Consider the following 20,168-nt stretch of genomic DNA (forward strand, 5'->3'; position numbering starts at 1 on the left):
GCTTGCCTTCATGAAGTTAAGTAGGGAAGACAGTCCTGTAAACTTGGACATTGTCCTCCATGGAGGATAATGCATGATGCCACTGCAGGAGGCTACTAATCCAGGGCTAGAAGACGCAGGAAAAATTGCTGGAAGCTGTAATACAGGCCAGACTTTTGTGACTCTTCCCAGAACATAGGGATATGGGTTGGCACTTACTCTCTAACAGAGTCTAGCACATGATACATGTAATGGCCAGTAGCTAATATTATTTGTAGCTCACATTTGTAGAGGGGTTAGCTGAGAATAAAGAAAATGTTGCTAATATAAGGTAATGATACCTGAGTCAGTTGCATAAAGGTAAGAAATTAAAGTGTGCACAATCAACAGGAATAGCTGATTGTTTTCAACATTCAGTTCGCTGAATGACCTACAGTTCACTGGAGCCAAGATTGAAAAGAGGTATTGATTAACTTGTGTCTGGGGCCAACAAGGAGAGCATTGTGACCCGTAGTGACATTTGTCATGGGTGCATGAGGGGAAAAGCCAGCCGATGCCACATACCTGCCATCCTTAAATTAGAATGATAGTTCCAGTAACTGTGATCCGACTACATAAAACCTATTAACCCTACTTCTGTGCTCTTGGCAATTTTTAGAGCCAAGCAATAATCCTCGGTCCCCGTGTGACATTTTGGAAAGCTAACAATCACACTTTCAAAGTTGTCTGTTGGAATCCAGTACATTCAGCCTGGTCTCCTGTATTTGCCAGAGCTAGACAGTGGACCTCTGGCCACTGCTCAGACCTGGAAACAGGGCAACATCCTGAAACATCAAGGAAAGATGGTTTGGAATGATAATTATGATTGCCGCCACCACCACCACCATCATCTCTATGTTAATTCAACTTTATTTCTTCCAGCAGAGAGAGAGTAAAGGAATACATTTTAGATTTTCTTTAAGAGCTAATGTATGGAAAGGGCTGCTAGAAAGAATATCTAGTTATTCAGAGGCTCCCATCCAAGTGCCAGCCCAGTCAATCAAGGATGAGCCATATTGAGTTACTACCCGGCACAGTGGGGCAGAAAGGAGACTGCAGTTTCTTGTGTCTTGGTGATAATTCTTGCTGCAGAACAGATGTGATACAAATGCACTGGTACTTGTCACGCTTCACGGTCATTAACCTGACATCTCTGTTGCGTTGTGTTGGCGTTAAATGCTGATTTGGGTTAGAAAGACAACCCAGCCGTGAACTCTGCAAGATGGCAGAGGCACCTTTTAGTGCATGCCCTTTGCTTGTTAGGTTTGGGGCTGTTTTTCCTGTTGGCCCGTTGTTTGGGCCAGTTCTTCTTGGCTGTCATATCAGATACCTTTTACTTTTCATGCTGGAAAAGTCAGTTAGTTCTGTCTTTTTATTTTTTAAATTTATTTATTTATGCATACAAAAACTGGGATACAGGCCAGGTGTTGGGGGGGGGGTGAGAGGATTTATCAGAGACAGAGTGGGGAACAGAACAAGCAGACTGACTGAAATACACTGCTGAGGGGAGCAGCAGGCAAGTCAGGAGAGGTCTGCTGCACCAGGTGGGTAGCTCCCTGGCCGGGGATCAAACTCGTGTTGCAGTGGCTGTGGATTTCTTCACAGGTTAACCCCCTGTGCCACCAGGCGTCTTAACCCCCTGTGCCACCAGGCGTCTTAACCCCCTGTGCCACCAGGGAACCCTAGTTCTTGTCTTTTTGAGATACTGTTAAATAGAAATGGGCTATAGCGTGGACCTACGGGTCAAGGGAGCAGTCCAGCGGCAGGCACTGTGCTCATGTACTTGAACACTCATGGGCCAAACAGGGTGACTCCCCTGCCAGAAGGCCCCTTCCTGGACAGTACTCGCAGGAGCCGCCCCACTGCGGGATCTGAGGCCCCAGACAGTCCTCACCATGGGTTAGGCGGCTGGCACTGCTTGTCTTTCTGAGTCACAGAAAGCCTTTTTTTTCCTACAAATACAGTGTTGTTCTCAGAAGTGAGCATGAAACATTTTCCCTGTGCCTGAGCAAGGAAGTGTCTGATAGACTCACCTTCTTTTTGAACAACTACAGCTTTTACTTTAATGCCATTCTTCACTTAATGACTAATGGATAGTTAAATGGCCCAAAATATGTATATGAGTAATAAAATATTTTTTTAAAAGGCCAGTCCTGGAAGCTGTAATTTTAATTTTTTTTAAGATTTATTTATGCATACAAGAGCTGGGGTGTAGGCCAGAGGTACAGGGGGCTTAGATGATTCCCGAGAGACAGAGTGAGGAGCAGAACAGGCAGATCTACTGAAATACACTGCTGAGGGGAACAGCAGGTGAGACAGGAGGTCTGCTGCACCATGTGGGTTAGCTCCCTCGCTTGGGAGAGAACTTCTTGGGCTGCAGTGGCTACCCATAGCTTCCTAGTGCTGAGACTTAACCCCTTGCACCACCAGGAGGCCCCAGGAAGCTATAATTCTTATTGCAAATATTTTTTTGGAGATAGGTAGAAAATGACTGGGTATGTAGGGGGGAGGAAAGGAGGTGTATAAATGGTTGGGAAAGTCCAACTAGCCCAAATAATTGTTGTAATTAAAGATCATTAAAAAATTATATTAAAACAAAAGTACATGCATCTTTTTTTAATGATAAGCAAAAAACTGTCCCTGTCATGATTTTAAGTATCTGATGTGAAGATTACCGTCTGGTGCTACATAAAGTGTCATAAAACAGGAAAATACATCAAACAGGGTTGGAGGAGAGGATCTGTGCAAGTCACTGGGGTAACTAAAATGCATCCTTAAGGTAAACTGAGGGAACTAACGTTTATTCCGCACGTGCCTTGCCAGTCCAACATGAGCCCAAGACAAACAACCTGGCTCAGTAAGAGGGGATTGAAACTATGCAGAGGATATTGTGAGAATGAGCATTCTGGGCTCCCAACCCCCACTTATAACACTGTTCCTATGGGAAAATCTGCTCCCTAAGTACCTTCTTTGAAATGTTTGAAACCCTGCCGATTTATAAGTTGGGGGCTAATGATATAAAATGATCACCCACTGATCTGTAAAATTCTCAGCACTCGTCTGTCATCAAGCATTTACTGAATGACTCCTAGGTGGATTACACTGTGATAAGCGTAGCAGCAGGAAACAAAAGAAATAAAGGAGCGTTTCTGCCCTCAGCAAGCTTGTACCTAGTGAAGGGAGAAAGCATGTCTGAGAGCTGCTGCAGGCGGGCCCTCAAAGCCTAGTGCTGCAGGCAGCAGTGGGGGGGTGGGGGGCCATAAGGCTAGTGTGGTTAATCAGGAAAATGTGGGGCTCCACCGGCCGGGCATGTTCCCTATTCATTTGTAATCCCCAGAGGTGCACCAGAGACTCTTTCTCATTCTTCCTGCAGAGCCTCGCACAAGCGTGAAGTGATGGCTGCAGTGCCTGTCACATGACGCCAGGCTGCTGAGCAACCCGAAACCACAAATGGCATGTGGCGTTCCCTTATTAGGAAAGGCGCAGGCTTTTTCCTTTCTGCCTCCTCTTTTTTTTTTTTTTTCATGGAAGCGAGGCTCTTGGCACGCGGGGCAGTGGTGTACTTCCCGTCCCCAAAGTTCCAGCTCTGCAGCACGCCCTGGTGAATCAGAGCCTTCCTGAGATTTAGAGCCTGACTTGTGTGTTTTGTGTCTTTGGCTGCGTGTCTACAAAGGGGAGATGCCCTAACCGGTGACTCTAGGGACCACAGGGCAGGGTCCTGGCCTTGTTTGTGAGGCAGGGCTATTGTCTTTCAGTTGACTCAAGCCTTAAGGTCACCAAAAGGGAGAGGGACATTGGGAGGGGGAGCAAGCTGGGGTAAAATTCCTGAGTCTGGGGGCTGCGTTGCTGACAGCCTGGGGAGAGGGGGTGTGGCTGAGGCAGGCTGGCCAGGTAGGGCATCCAGATCAGCCATTGTGTCCTGATTGGAGCCGCCTAAAAATAGGCCCTTTGCTCGGTTCTGCACATTGCTTTGGAGAATTGCTTCCCAGGGGCTGAGGTCAGCAAGTAATTGCATCCAAGATTGCTTTATGGTAGTTTTCTCTGACTTTTAGAAGCACTGAGCACATGTTATTCCTTATGTAATGGGGGGAGGGGTGACATTCCTAGCCAAATGATTTACAAAATAACATCAGTAATAATGTCAACAAGTGTTTGCAGCATTATTGTCATCATCATCATCATTATTACTGCAGCAAACATTTGTTGAATGTTGACTGTGTTCCAGCATCTGGGAGCACTTTGTATACTTTGTCTCCTTTAATTATCCTCACAAGCCTAAAAGGATTTTCACATTATTGTCTCCATTTTGCAGATAAGAAAACTGAGGCTTGGGAAGGTTAAGTAGCCCATCCAAAGCTTCACTGCTAGTTAAGTGACAACTCCAAGGTACAACCCAGATCTGTCTACCTCCAAGTTTACCAGACTGTCTTCCACTCAGATACCTTTTTATTTAGTTTCTTACAGACCTTCTACCTTATTTTCTTGCAGTTTGGGAAGGCGAGGAATTTTTCCTCCTGGGGGAGTGAGAAGAGGGAGAAACCTTGGAAAAATGAAGTCCGAGATGAGTTCGTTTTGAACAGAGGTTGTGAGGAAGTATTGAGTTGGCTGCAGAAAGGGAGAGGCTCTTTTGGACCTTTTGCATGTTATGGAAGAATGTGTGGAAATGAGTGGGAGAAACAGAAAGTAAACCAGGACAGGGCAGGATCAAATAGAAGGAAACGTGATAGTCAGCAAAGAAAAGGGCAGTCCTGCCTTCAAAAGCTGCGTGTTAATGATTAGCACTCTGGACGGACGGTTCCCATCTCACGTGCTCTCGGTGGTATGCACAGCTCCCTGGTCTGGGGGAGAGTTTTGCTTTCTAAAAAACAAAACCATGACATTTAATTCGGAGTTTCCACAGGGACTGGATGAACTCACCACTGGAAAAACAAGAATGGTAGCACATGTTAATTAATTCAGGAACTCGTAGGAGAGGAGAGTTCCATTCAAGGAGAGACAGATGCTGGAGTCCTTCCTCTGTCCTCTCTTGCTGCCTTCAGATACCTCCTCTCCTTTGCTCTGTCCTCTCCTTGCCAGCTCTGTGGAAGATCCCACCTCCCTTGTATTCCTCTGAAGAAGGAAAAAAATGCATACCTAAAGGTTTTAGTTAAACTGCAACTTCCCAGAAGCTTACAGGAAGTTGGGTTGCTAGGACCTTCCTAGGGGATGGATGTTTGATTGGCATTTTGCCTTGGGCTCTTTAGGTTTCTTAGCCACCAGCATCTGAAAAGCCAAGGATCTCTGACCAAACTCTTAAATATCTAGGAATTTCACTCTCCAAAAGAACTACTTCACAACCAGAAGAATCCTTTAGAAAGAAAATTGTAGTTCAGGTTGCAGGTTCTCTGCGTTTTTTTATTTTCCCCTAAAGAAGGAAGGTTCCTACTCTTCCCGCCCACCCCTGCTCCATCCCAATGCAGACTAATAGTCTCTACCTCTGATACAGCAAGTTCTGTGATAATTTGTCTTTGCAGATCAGGATACCGACACATCGCTGCTACTCTTCTGGGTTCCCCCTTCGCCCCAGTGAATAGAACTATCTCCACCATCCTCTCAGTGGCAGCAGTCTCAAGTCCCACAGTGTCTCTGCCTTGGCGCGGGGAGCCAACATTGTTTGCATAGTGTACATTCCTGGACAATGGACTCTCCAGCTTAACCTTCACAGCATCTCCATCACTTTGTGGGTGTTTGTTCCGGGGAGAGGGGGCGATGTGGTGACTTTCATGGTTCACACATGATGCCATCCCCCCACACACACACATACACACAATTCCAAATCTTTGTACTCTAGTGATTAGCTGAAAATTGTTGCTAAAATTCATAAATGGAATCAAGCATGTAAGGTATTTTGTTGTCCCAAGCAGATAGCGTCATCTTACAACACTCCTCGCTCCTACACCCATTATTTGAAAACTTTTAAAAATAGCCCTATTTCATGTGAAAATTAATCCTTGCTAATTAAGATGGTATAATCACACACTTTTCTCAAAATACATTCATTATTGTTGGTGCCTAATGAGGGAGACTTTGAAACTCTTATTCCAAAGATCTAGTATTTGGACCACCCAACACTCAAAGGATTCTTTATGCTTTTGAATCTGTGTTTTTGGGAATTATTTGGTATTTTGTGTGCATGATGGTTGGTTACAGAAATGACATCAGGACAGAGATGAGTAAGTTGAAACTCAGCAGTTTTTCTTTGACTGATTTTTGAATAAATCCTACCACCCTTCCCCGCCCCACCCCACTTTTTTTAATCTGTTATTTGGTTTTGGCATGTCTAGCTGCCTTTTGCTTTCAAACATCATTATCACCCACCTTCCTTTTTATCTCCTTTCACTTTCCCCCAGATTCTAAGGAATAAATGTTTGTTCTTAGAACCTTGAAATCAAAATAAAATTTTGACCTCTTTGAATTACTTACTGGTACTCATTAGGGTTTAAGCATGATTTTTTTTGCACATAATTTATAAATCAAAACACCAACTGGTGGTATTAAGCCAGACCCCTATTTTTAGAACAGTATCAAAAAAATGCAGATTTTATTTTAGGCCACAGGGAAGAACTGTCGTGGGGGAGTCTTCTGGGTATTTCTCTACCCCCAGTGGAGAGCGGGGGGTATGAAGCCTCCCAGCCTGGGAAGCTGCCTCGGATGCCTTCCCCAGAAGAAGGCTTCCAAGGCTCTGACGAATTGGTTACTGGGAAGAAAGGATGTTACAGGCTTAATTTTAAAAAACAAAAATGCAAACAAAACCAAAACAGTGTTTTAAAATTTTCCGTTTAGTTCTAGTGAATTTGAGTGCTCATTGAGCTTGAGGGTAAGTGGGGACTTTTTTTTTTTTTTAAATTAAGAATGGAGGAGAAAAGTTTCCTTCAGTATTCTTACAGGAGTCAACTTAATTATGCCTTTGTCAGCAGGTAGTTTATAGGGGAGTCAATTAAAAAAAAAAAAAGGAGAAGGCTCTGGCCTTTAATTATCCCAGTTGGCATTCAGCTTTAGAAAGTCTGTGTACCTGCTGAGTATGTTAATTTAACCACTTTGTAGTATCTTAACTCTGCCATTCCCCCAGAAACACCTCCCCAAAGACAAGAATTCTGAGCAGGCAGGTGATAACAGCTTTTATACCTGCACATCTTCCCTTCTGTTTCTTACTACTTTCCACTTGAATTAAAATCTATAGGTCTGGGGTTTGATTTTTTTTTTTCCTTCTCATTAAGTTCGAAGTCACTGTTTCCTGTATTCCTACTTTTTACAAAGTCAGTCAATAAGTACATCTTAGCCCTTTGCTTTTTACCAAATACAGGGATACGGATCATGTCCTGGTTTCGGGACCTTGGATTCTAGCAAGCTGGAGAGACAAGTAGTAAATAAGGAGAGTCATTTCCACGCGTTTAAGTGCCCACTGTTATGCAGGAATACAGGAAGTTCTTGCAGAACCCTGTTTATGAGGAACTCTCAAGTTTGCTTTCTTACTTGCCCCCAAGTCTGAGAGATAAGCAGACAGGTACCACTTTATCATCTTAGAGGAAAGTAAATTGAAATTCAAAGCATGGAAGTCAATTGTCCAAAGTTGTAAAACTCCTCCATGGGAGAACCAAAACCAGGGCATTTGGACCCCTTTTGTCTTCTACCTTCCTTCCATGCCACTGTCCAACTTTGGATGTGGCCCAGAAAATGAAATGCCTTCTCCAAGTCACATGGCCAGTTCATGTCAGATCTGGGATTAAAGCCTAAGAATCTATCCCAGATAATTCTTCAGTTCACCAATTCAGATCAGAAGCCTAGGGATCCCACAGCCATTGTTTGGGGATGGCTTACTATGTCAATCGGCTACTGTGCAGGCTGATTTAGGTCCATTTTCCGCTGATAATACATCTTTTACCTCAGCTTGGCTTGTCAGCTAAATATGGGTGCTCACCTAAGGGAGAGGTTGTGTTTTTATTTCACAAACAATTGACTCTTGACTGTGCAGCAAGCACTGTCCTGAACATCGTGCAGACATTAACTCATTCATTCCTCAACATAACCCAGTTGGAGATGTACAATTTTTATTCTTGTGTTATGAATGGAGAAAGAGGCACAGAGAAAATCAGTGACCTGCCCTCAGATTCAACTAGTACAGGCAGAGCTGGTCAAGCCCAGACAGCCCGGCTTCAGTCCCTGAACTTTAGCTACTACTCCAAGTTGTTTTCAATGGCATCACATGCTCCTTTCGGTGATACACGAGGAGGCACAGAGGATGTGGAGATAAGGAGATGTAGGTTCAAATCCCAGATCTATCTCTTATTTATTAGATGTACTACTTGTGGCACAAATGATTGAAGCTCTCTGGGACTCCCTCTTCCCATCTGTCAAATGGGACTAATGAGTCATTTGTTGGTTTGTAGTGAATGAAATGAGCTAACATTTACATAGACCCTCACAGCAACACCTGAGTCCTCTGAGTCACTGGATGGGTAGTGGTTACCCCTTCTTGATTCTGGAATCCTCCCTTGTCTCCCTCTGTTTCCATAGAGAGCACTGAAATATGCAGGGTCTCTCAGCAGACTACACATTGGAACCCTGCTCACAAACTTTCTTTATGTTTCTGAAAATCAGTTGTTTAGAGACATGTCTGAGCACTGTGTGGCCCACGGGTGGAAAAGAAACACCAAAGGTGGCCTCTGTCTTCCCTCAGACACACTCAAAATTTCATCAGCTCTAGAACAGCATAAAGCAGTTGGCAGAATCCCCGCTGCTTAACCCTGGAAGGCAGCTGAGGGACCAATGTTTAAGACAAAGTTTTGGAGTCAGTCAACCTGGAGTCCGATCCCAGTATGCCAACCGCAGCTGGCACCGATTCATCTCTTTTTTTTCCCTAAAGATTTATTTATTTATGCATACAAGAACTGGGGTACAGGCCAGAGGTGTGGGGGGTGAGAAGATTCACCAGAGGCAGAGCAGGGAGCAGAACAGGGAGAGTAACTGAAATACATTGCTGAGGGGAGCAGCGGGTGAGTCAGGAGAGGTCTGCTGTGCCATGTGGGTTGCTCCCTGGCCGGAGACCAAAATCACGCTGCAGTGGCTGTGGACAGCTTCATAGGCTGTGTCTTAACCCCTTGCACCACCTGGGAGGCCCCCGATTCATTTCTTGGTGCCTTTGTTTCTCCATATACCAGGTGAGGATGGTATTTTATCCTCATAGGATTCATATGAAGATTAAAGGTAGTTAATCTTTGTTCAGCACAGTGCCTGGTAAATAGTAAGCACCAGAAAATACTGCTAAGGTTATTGTTAGTGCTTTCATTCAAGAGATGCTCTTTGACAGTCTCAACCTCTCTCGCTTGCCCTCTCTCTCACACACACATACTTTTGAAGTTTTTAAAATGTCAAATTTAAATAAGGTATTTGTTCTTTGTTTTTTGATTTGGTTTGACAGGGGTGTTAAGAAGCAAATTCAAACGTAGGCAGATGTGAGTAAACCTAAACTGTCCCCCTTCCCTGAGGCCTCATCTTGCAAAGGATCCTTATATCCAAAGGCATTCTGGCCTGTCATCTTCTTATCTGATCCAGCCATATCTGGGCTTCATGGTTCTGCTCACTGCCTTTGGCTGTGTCGGCAGCAAGTAAAAAATCTCTATCATCATCTGCTGTATGCAAATGTCTGTGCCTGGGGAGTAGGTGCAATTTTTATTACTTGTGAACAAAATGTTTGCATCTCGTCTTCTTTAACTGTGGTTTTATGTTCTTCTTGCCCACCTGACTAATAAGGGCAAGAATTTTCCTTCTGCTTCAGCGTATACTAAATCTTGAATCTGAGAAGGTTAATATTCCTGAAATGCTAGACAGCATGTCATGGTCTCCCAGCTTCCTCACCCCATCCCTACTTCAGGTCCTCAAAGGTGACTTCATGATATCACTTCTTCCAGAGACCCCATGTTTCAGGAACCCAGTGTCTCTGTGAATTTTGCACTAAATCAGAAACCTTGTTCTTCCTGATTAGCCAGCCCCTCTTACATCTTTACTCTTCTCATAAGATGGCAGAGTCTAACACCAGCATTTTGCATCCTTCTTGCAGAGTATGTCTTCCCCGTCTGTTTTCTAATAGCTTATGTTTACTGTTTTTCATTAAGTCTATTTTAAATGAATTCCTTTTAAAATTTGTTCTTTCTCAATATCATCCACCAAGCCCTGACTTTGGTGTAGAACTGTTCTTGTCTTTATCTAACAAAGATTAAAATAAATATTAGCCATTACTATAATCTTAATCGCTTCTCGGCCTTTTGGCTAAGATCAAGTGTACTGTAATCTTAGAATGAGTATCTGAGTGCCTCCAAAAATCACTGTGTTACAAAGTGTTGAAAACAGCGCTCTTTGATGTAGAGAACAATTCAATGGTGTATTTTGTCAGTGATCTTTCACTGAAATGTGGTGACTATATAATAAAAAGTACTTCTTTTTCGTAGGCAGTGTGCATCATTTTGCACATACTAGTCTGCACTATGTTCTGCAGCTTCTCTGGACTCTACCTGTCATCTAAGACTCCACATTTTATTCCTTTGAGATAATAATCATTATCTCATAGAATCATTGTGAAGATGAAAGCTCTGAGCACAGTGCCCAGCGCAGAGTTAAGGCTGTGAGTTCCTCTTTGGTCTGTGTGGGTGTTTTCTTCCCAGCTAAATTATTAAATCCTTGGGATCAGAGGATCCCTGAATTCTTTATGAGAATATAGTATAGTAGCTTGTGTCCAGAAGGTGCCCAATACATATTAAATATATTACATGATTACAAGTTGGGTGAAATAAACTGACTGGAATCATGAGACTATAGCATTTCTTGACACTCAGTATATTAATCCAGGTGGTTATGGATGAGTCTTTTTTGGGGACTACCCTCATTCAAGTCATTTCTATAAGGGTGTTAGCAAATCCATCTCTGGCTAGTTCCACCTCATTCCTGCCTCTGCTAAGCAGAAAAGAAGAAAGAACTAATATTCTTTGAGTTTTTTGATTCCTAAACTTGTCATTGGTGAGGTGACATCACCTGCTTCAGATATTGGAACAACTTTCCAAAAGGTCATTTGTCTCGGGGTTACAAACTCAGACACTGGAGAGCCCAGCGTGTGTGGATGCCTGAGCCCCAGCCTCTCCCAGGAGCATTTGCTCCTCAACCCCAGATCTACAGCCACGTGGGAATGTGCTCCCTGTAAAAATGCCAGAAATCTAGATTTTTATGTGAAAGCTCCCAATTTCTAAATGTTGGCTCTGTTTTTGTTTTTGTTTTTGTTTTTTTTTAAATAATTCTGTATGGGCCAAATACAACAGGTCTGCAGGCCAGCGTCAGCGACCAGATTGTGACTTTTGACTTAGATTTTCTTCCTTGATTTGATTTTAGAGCTTCTCCTTAGACAGTTTTTTCCCATAATTTATTCTAATGTCAAGCAGTTTAATTGTTCTAAACTCTTAAGAACACTAGACTCAGAAAGCGAGTTTAACTTTGGTGTCAGTTTCTGTTGCGAATCATCCCAGCTCCTTCAGTGTCTGAGAAGAAGCTGGTGGCCCTAAAATATGGGCTCCAGGTCTCCCTCTCTTTGCAAACAAAGGAAACAGATGCCAGGCAGCTAACAGGAGAGGTAACTTGTCAGGAACTCTGATTAGACAGTGAACGTTTTTCCAGTCTCAGTGAGTTTGTGTAGGGCAATAAGGAACAGCTTGGAAGAAAAGTCTGTGTTGGCTGCACACGTCAATGAGCTTATGCAAGGAGGTGGCCTTGAAGTCCAGGTGTACAGTCAGTTGAAATTGCTAGGAATTTTGCTTTGTTTATTTTTCCCAAAGGCCAGAGACACTTTACAAAAGCAACCAACAAAATTTAAATCATAAATGCTTTTCAGTTGTCAGCACTAATTTTCAGCTGAAGAAGCATGTCTGTCTTCTTGCCCCAATATGTATTTTATAAAAATGAACTGAGCTCCAAATTAGATAACAAGCTATATGTTTAATGTTTTACCTTCATATCAGAGTTGAAGAGGAAACAATGAAGAAAGTATTGACTAGGCAGTTCCTTTTAATTATGGGTTGTTGTTTGTTTTTTGTTTTTTTTTTAAGAAAACACTACTTTTAGGTTATATAGGTGATATACTTCTGAATAAAGTTACAATCTTTCCTTATTCCTAAGGTTGGTGAATTTGTCTGTATAGGGCCAGACAGTAAATATTTTAGGCCTTGAGATGATAGGGTCTGTCACAACTACTCCACTCTGGCCATTGTAGGGCATAAGCAGTCATGGATAATATGTAAAAAGTAGGCATGCCTATGTTCCAGTGCAAGTTTCTTTACAGAAATTGCCTGCAGACTTGATCTTGACAGTAACTTACAGCTCTCACTGTTCTACGCAAGGAAGGAATATGGAAGATTTAATTATATTTATGAGTTGTATTCTTAATTGTTTTCACTGCTCAAAAACAGTAGCAAAAGGACATGCATAGTCCAATCTAGCACTTGTCTATAATGTGCCAACTCTTTGCCCACTTGCATGTACAGGCACACCTCAAAGACATTACAGGTTTGCAGACCTCGGCAGTAGAGCAAATATTGCACTAAAGCAAGATGCACATGTTATAGAGCAACCCCAATATTAAACGGGTTCCTGGCTGTGGGTCCTCACCCGCGCGCTTTATAGGGACTTATGAATACTCTACTACAGACACACACAAAAGGGTTAATAAAAGGTTTATTTACAAGAGAAAAAGAAATAAGGAAAATGTACAACTCAGGGAGAAAATAGGGAAATAAAGTCTTTAATGCGTCCTACCCGATCCGACGACCTGGAAACCCAAAGTCACTCTCAGAGCTGACCGGACACTGCGAGCTGGCGGAGAGCCCAAAAATGGAGAGTGCCCCAAAGCCCACGTGTCTGCCTTTTGTATCCACCTGGCTGCTTAACCCCACCCTCAGGTCCCAGCCACCTTCCCTTTGGTGGTGATGGGTTTTGGAGTTCCCAGTGTCTTTGGCTTTGACCTGGGGTGGGGGTGGAGTCCACAAAGCCTATATGGAATTTGCTTTGGGACATCCTTTTCCCCCTAACACACAGAGTTTTGGTTTCCCAGTGTAAAAAGTTATGTTTGCACTTTACTGTAATCTGTTGAGTGTACAATAGAATTGTCTTTAAAAGCAATGTATATGCCTTAATTTTAAAATACTTATTGCTAAAAATATGCTAACCATTATCTGAGCTTTCAGTAAACCTTAATCATTTTTGTTTATGGGGGAGGGTTTTGTAAAACAAAACAAAAAACAACACAATATCTGCAAAGCTAAACATAATAAAATGAGGTATGCCTGTATAATTTTTATACACTTTGTGAGTAGCATAGGTTAAAGTTATTTGATATAATACCCTTAACATCTTTACTTGACAATCCATGCTTTAAAATTTATAACTTTAGTGATACTAATTGCTCCATTCCAGCTGGCATGCCATAACTTATTCAATTCTTCATCTTGGAAATTTCTTGTTTTCTTCATTTTTAATAAGTAATGCAGCCATAAACATTACTACTATGCAGGTGTCTTTTACTTTGGACTATTTTCTTAGCATAAATTCCATAGGCTAGTGTGATTAAATCAAAAAATAGGAAGATATTGATGTTCTTTGAAAGGGATTGAAAAGTGACTTTAAAAGAGTTGTAACTATCTACTGGCCCACAGCAGTTCTGATTACGCAGTGACCTTTGTGGCTGCATTAGGCTCAGATTAAGCAGGCCGTTTAGTCTCCAAATATCTGAACTCACCATGTCTGCTTCATGTCCTGCTCTGGCTTGCTATTGCCTGCAGGAGTCGAAACATAAACTTTCCTGACCACCTAAGCTCATCTGCCAGATATTTTAAGCAATAGGAGGATGGTTGGGAATAAAGCTCTACCCTTCTGAGTAGACAGCTCTGAAGCTGACTCTTCTTTTGAAGGTATAGATCCTAAATGCCCATTTCTGAGAGGTCTTCCATACTGCCAAGTTTCTTCCCTTTGCAATTTCCCTACAAAGAGCAACCCCTTACCCATACAATACCCACATTAATTTTCACCACCAAGGTAGTGTTGAGCTTCCTCCATTGCTCTATCGCTGGTACCTCCTGTTGGGCCTGGCACATAGTAGGTCTTCAGTAAACTTGAGTTCTTTCTGGTCCCTGTGTGAGAATGCCATCATACATTGGTGGTCACTGATTAGGAGGTTGTAGGAACTCATTGCATTTTCCAGCAGAACCTGAAATTAAGATGGTCTTGAGTTGTAACCTGGTAAAAATCTACATGTAATAGAAGAAATAGACTATCTGTAGATGTCACCTTGAGAGGACTCTAATCATGGCCTAAATGGGTGTGACAGAAACTAATGTGGTGCTTAGGACAGATTGTGTTTACAGAAGGCAGGTGATCTGCCTGGAGCCTGGAAGGGGTGAATTGGTTGATGTTTACTGAGCATAGTTGAGGGCAGAGATCTGTGGATCTGAGGTCACCAAAGAAGCTGGTCTGCCTTAGGGACAGTGAGCCTGGAGGCCACACCACAGCCCAGCTGAGCATTATTCACCTCTGCTCAGACTGTGCTCCTAGTATCTCTTTCAGCATCTTCCCTTAGGCCCTGAACCCAGGGCAGGCTACCCTGGTGCTAGGAGCTCAGGCCTCCTAGAAACATTGCCACTGATATCTCTGTCTCTGAGCTTGACTAGCTTGCACCATTCCCTTAAGAGGACACTGATAGGGTTTCAGAACCTGCCAACATGGGGCCTAGCCCTGACTGAAGTGTCCTCACTCAGGTACTGCATGGCCTGAGCACACAGCAGCGGGGGGCTAGTTGTCTTCGTTGAGGGCACCCTCCTGTCAGCCCCTCCACTTGCCTCAGAAATATTTAGTCAGGCCTGAAGAGAACAGACCAGGAGGTCAGAGAATGAGCCTTGGAGTGAAACAAACTTTGCACCTGTTATTATTAATAACAGTGAGAGAATGATATGTGCAGGCACTTGTGGGCAGACTGCATTTGAGTCTAAAGCTGGGTAGGATTCGTGGAGCAGCAGGCCTGGCCACTGGGGTTCAGAACTCCTTCACTCCACCTTCACCATCAAGGAGTTCTTCAGTGACTGCTTGGGATAATTTCTGTGATCTCATTCTCAGGGCTATCGGGACCCCACTGAAGGCAGGCCCACCCAGCAGTTACTGAATCACTCAGACGCTCTGCCACTTCCTCGGCTGGCTTATCTCACACATACAACTCCGGTCCAGGTGCAAGCAAGCCCTGCCTCTTCCAGTCAGTAGCTATGAGGCTGCAGACAGTTTACAAGTTCCTTTTGAATGCACTTCCTTGCTCATGAAATGGCTGCAGTAGCATACAGGATTAAGGGTTAGAGAGAATATAAGACAGTACTGGCACTTAAAGCATATTCAGTAAATGGTACTTCGGGCATTATATCCCTTAGCCATTCAACACATGTGTACCAGGCACTGATCCTGGAGCTGGGCAGACAGCATTGGAAAAAAGACCTTGCCCTCATGGAGGTGAGATTCTATGGGCAAAAAAGCAGACAAAAGTCACATAGAATGTCAGGGAGTGACCCATGTTAAGAAGACAATAGCTTGGACCTCCCCTGGTGGTGCAACGGTTGATTGCTGGGCTGCAAAGCTGCCCACAGCCTCTGCAGCACTGGTTCAATCCCCTGCCATCGGCGAGGGTCCCACATGGCACACAGACCTCTCCTGCCATGCCCGCTGCTCCCCTCAGCAGTGTATTTCGTCAGTCTGCCTGTTCTGCTCCCCACTCTGGCTCTGGTGAATTCTCTCACCCTCCCACGCTTCTGACTGTACCCAGTGCTTGTATAAATAAATAAATAAATCTTAAAAAAAAAAAAAAAGACAGTCCCTTAAGGGGTAGGATAGGATGATGACCATTTCCAAAAGTGCAATCGAGGCATGCCTTCTGAGAAAGAGCTGTGAACAGATACCTGAAAAACTAAATGAATAGCCTTTGCACATATGTAAGGAAGGAGCATATGTTAAGGTCCTGAGGCAGGAGCAGCCTGGCATGTTTGTAGCAAAGCAAGTAGACCAAAACCTTAGGAAGAGAATGGGAGCTGAGACCAGAGCAGTGGCCAGGAGCCAGATGTAGGGTCTCTTAAACCATGTTAAGGCCCTGGAATTATACCAGGAATGATATAAAACCACAAAAGGGTTTTGAGGAAAAAAGACATTATTGGATTAAATTTAGAAATCTTCAGTCCAGCTGCTGACTGTAAAATAAACTGTACAGGAGCAAGAGAGAGATGGGAAGGCCCATCTCATCTCTGGCGTCTAGAAGAGAGACAAGGGCTGCCTGGAACACATGGGGAGCGTGGAGATGGTGAGAAGTCCCTGGGTCCAGGATGTATTTTCATAGGTCGTGCCGGCAGAGCGCTCTTCTGACTGCTGGGTATGAAAGGAAGAAAGGAGTCAAGAATGACTCAAGTATTTTGAGCCGGGGCATTTATGTGAATGATGTTGCCATTTCAGAGAAGGGGAATGGCGAGGAGGAAAGATTTTGGGGGGCGGGGGGCCGGGGGGGTTTGAAGGTTGCTTTACACCTGTGAAGTTGGACATGCATTTTTAGATATCCAAGTGGAGATGTTGAGCAAGCAGGTAGATCTTAGAAACCTGGTATATTGTAGCTCCAGGGCTAGGCTGACCTGCAGATGAGCAGGGGGCGTGTCAGGAGTGTGGGGAAGACTTGACATAAAGCAAAGCTCTGTGAGGAGTGACCGACCATGTCATTTTATTCACCTCTGTGTACCCAGACAAGCATTCAGTATATGTCTGAGGAATAAATTTTCTTGAGATATTCAGTTGTTGCATGATGAGTATAGTTTTGTGCAAAACAAAATCAAAATCAGTAACTGAAAATGTGCTGTATTATTCCAAACAAAAATAGAAACCTGCCATTTAGTTTCTTAAAATAACTGGCATGTGATAAAATCAAAGCTGGACACTGAAAGGAACCTTGGAGAACTTTTAATACAAAGGTTCAAAATAAGTGCACTGAGAATGGTAAGAGGAATAGACAGTTCATTGCCAAGGTTGAGAGAATATTTATAAGGAACAGCTATTGACAAGAAGTTGAATACATAATGTCTTGAACATCAGTGCTCTAGTCTTGTTCAAGTACATGAAGATGTTGCAATTAACAAAAAGAACATTTCTGTTAACTTTTTGTCTGTATGTTCTTATAACCAATAGACTGGAAAAGAACAACTGTCTGTGGAGGGGAGACAGTTTGGTTAAGTGTTTATACATTAAAAGGAGTCTTCATATTGAAATGACTGGGAAGTGTGGATCCAATCCAAGTCCTTTGTTTTTCTGATGCAGAGGAAAAGAGAGTGGTATTAAGTAACTTGCCTAAATTATGTGACTAATTAATGGCCAGGCCTAGACAGACTCCAGGTCTCCTTAACCTGGACCCAAAGCTCTTTCTACCACCCATATGCCTGTCTGTCAGCACCAACTTTTTTTAGACTATTAAATGAGGTATGCCTTAGGACAAAAATCATTTAGATTTGGCCAATGGATTACTTTAGCGATTTATTTTACTAATGACTTAATATGGGAATTATAATTAGCCTTTGCTTTAGGTAATTTCAAAATCCATTTTATAATTCCCAAAGTTATTCCTTTTGGCAGTGCTAAAAAATAGTCTAAGGAAGGTCTCTGAAAGTAAAATTTTCAATTTGCAGCAGATAATTTACCAAGTGATTGCTTTTCATATCAAAATTAGGGCTTGATTTTTAGTTACAAGCATCATTGTTAAAGAAGCTTAGAGGCCTATTTCAGGAGGGCACACACCAGTATATCCATAATTCTCAGCTCAAATCCTCCTCCATAGCTCTAGTTCCTTTATGGATCTTAGCCATACTCACTCCTCCAAGCCTCAGTTATACACATCTGCAAAATTGGGAGGGAGACACTTTCCGGTATTATTCAAAAGCATACATGGTTGAGATATCTTGGGGGTGAAGATGAGCACCTCTCATCTTATACAAGAGGAAACTGATGAGAAATGAGCCAAAACAATCACTCTGAGGTTAGTCTGGAGACCAGTCCCCTGGGTTGTAGTTATCCCCAACTCAGTCTCATGATACTGGCAACTCTCTTCCCCGGGAGCTGTGCTTGCCAGGAAATGGCGGATCCATCCCACGTGAATGGCTTCCCGCCCAGAGCAGATGCCCCATGGGGGGCCCAGCCCCTGGAATTGGTACCATGAGTCTGAACCAGTGGATTGAGCGAGAGAAAGCCCCACTGTGTGGCTGCCGCGGTATCTCCATTACTCACACCCTGCCACACAGGGCAGCTGCTCCTGGCCCAGGCACAAGGTTCATTTACATAGTTGCACAACAGGAAGTAGGTCCAGTGTTTGGAGCTACTCTGGTCCACTGGGAGCGAATGGTTCAGGTGCCCTGGCCCAGAGATCAGCTTCTACCTTAGCATTAGGGAACAGTCTTCTCCAGTTTGGTGTTGGGGGGCTAGGGCTTAAGGTGTTTTTTTTTTGTTTTGTTTTGTTGTGGATTTTGTCAACTGCCTCATGTTTGACAGGCATGGCCGGAAAGCGGGTGGAGGAGTCTGCCTTGTCAGGCAGGAGGGAGGTGGAGTTCCTGCACAGAGGTCTCCCACAGTGGCTGCAAGCGAAATGGCAGATGTGTGAGTCACCCCATAAGATGGGAACAGGAAGACGTCCTATTGATGCCAAGCCATTTTCAGTTCAATTATGAGAATTTACTCCCAAAAAGTCAGCATGCTTCTCCTTGCTTTCCGTGAGCACAGTGCAGCGCTTCCCTGTGCTGTCCCAGCTCAGGAAATCGTCCAGGGGCTTTGGTATGTGTCACTGAGCCCTCTTTGCCATAGAAACTTTCTTTCTGAGTGTTTGGATTTTTTTTAAAAAAATATTTTCTCCTGTTTCTTCTTCCCCTGTAGTTACAATGCAGTCATGATGTTTCAGGATTTTCTTTTGTGTAAATGTTTTGCACATTTTTCTGCCAAAAACTCATTAGTAAAGATCATTCTGAAGTTATGTTTTCAGGGATTCTCTGCTCCTTTCAATGAAATTCTCATAATTCCCCTATTACTCTTTGTTTATTCAGTATCCTTAATAATTCTAATAACTCCCAGTTATCGAATGCTTAGAGCCAGGTGCTGTTTTACATATACATTTAATCCTCACAACAACTGCATGAGGTACGGGGACTGTTGTTACTTCCATTTTGCAGATGAAGAAACTGAGGCTCAGATCAAGCAGTTTCCAAAGTCACAAAGCTAAGTGGTAAGAGCCAGAACATAAACCCTATTCCTCTCAGCTCCTTTGCCAGCATTTTCCAAAGTCTGATCATTAGCATATGTTCTTAGGAAGACATTTCTGTATTCAGATATTTGGGGGAAAAGCTGCAAACCATGTGCTGCTTCAGATCTTAAATGCATGTGTCTTAGTGTAGAAAGACTCTGAGAAGTCCTGCATAAAAGAACTCTGCTTATCTTTGAACTTTCCAAAATATATATAGTATGGATCCTTTTTTCCAGATATGCCTATTAAATTGTAACACATTTTGAGAAACACCAGAGTAGGCTAAGAATGCGTGTAGCCCCACTGTCAAGCCTGTGGGCTTTGGAGCCTAAGTACCTGGGTTTAAATCCTGCGTCTGCTCTATCTAGATATATTGCTTAACTTCCTGTGCCTCACTTTCCCCGTCTATATAATGGGGAAATAAAACAGCACTCTCTCACAGAGGATGGTGAGAATTAAAGTAGTCAGTGCATCGAAAGAACCTGGAGAATGTTGTGCACATAGGGAAATACTCAATGTCTCTGCACGTAGGATTGCGGGAATCAAAACATTTGCTACCTGTGGGGTCTGGCCACAACCAAAAATGCTGTTTCACACTATTCAGAAAACACATCACAGAGGAAGCACACCCTCCCCCTTTCCAGTGGAGCTCCCTCTAACTGCCTTGGAGTCTCTCTTCTCTTCACCATCTGGTGGGTCCAGATAGCAACTCAGATGTGGGCTCAGGTCTAGGCAGGAGGTCTCTGCCCTTGAGTCAGGATTAGCACGCACTCCTCCTGAGACAGGGAAC

The sequence above is a fragment of the Talpa europaea genome (genome assembly GCF_964194135.1).
Source record: "Talpa europaea genome assembly, chromosome: 9".
In the NCBI taxonomy this organism is placed as follows: domain Eukaryota; kingdom Metazoa; phylum Chordata; class Mammalia; order Eulipotyphla; family Talpidae; genus Talpa; species Talpa europaea.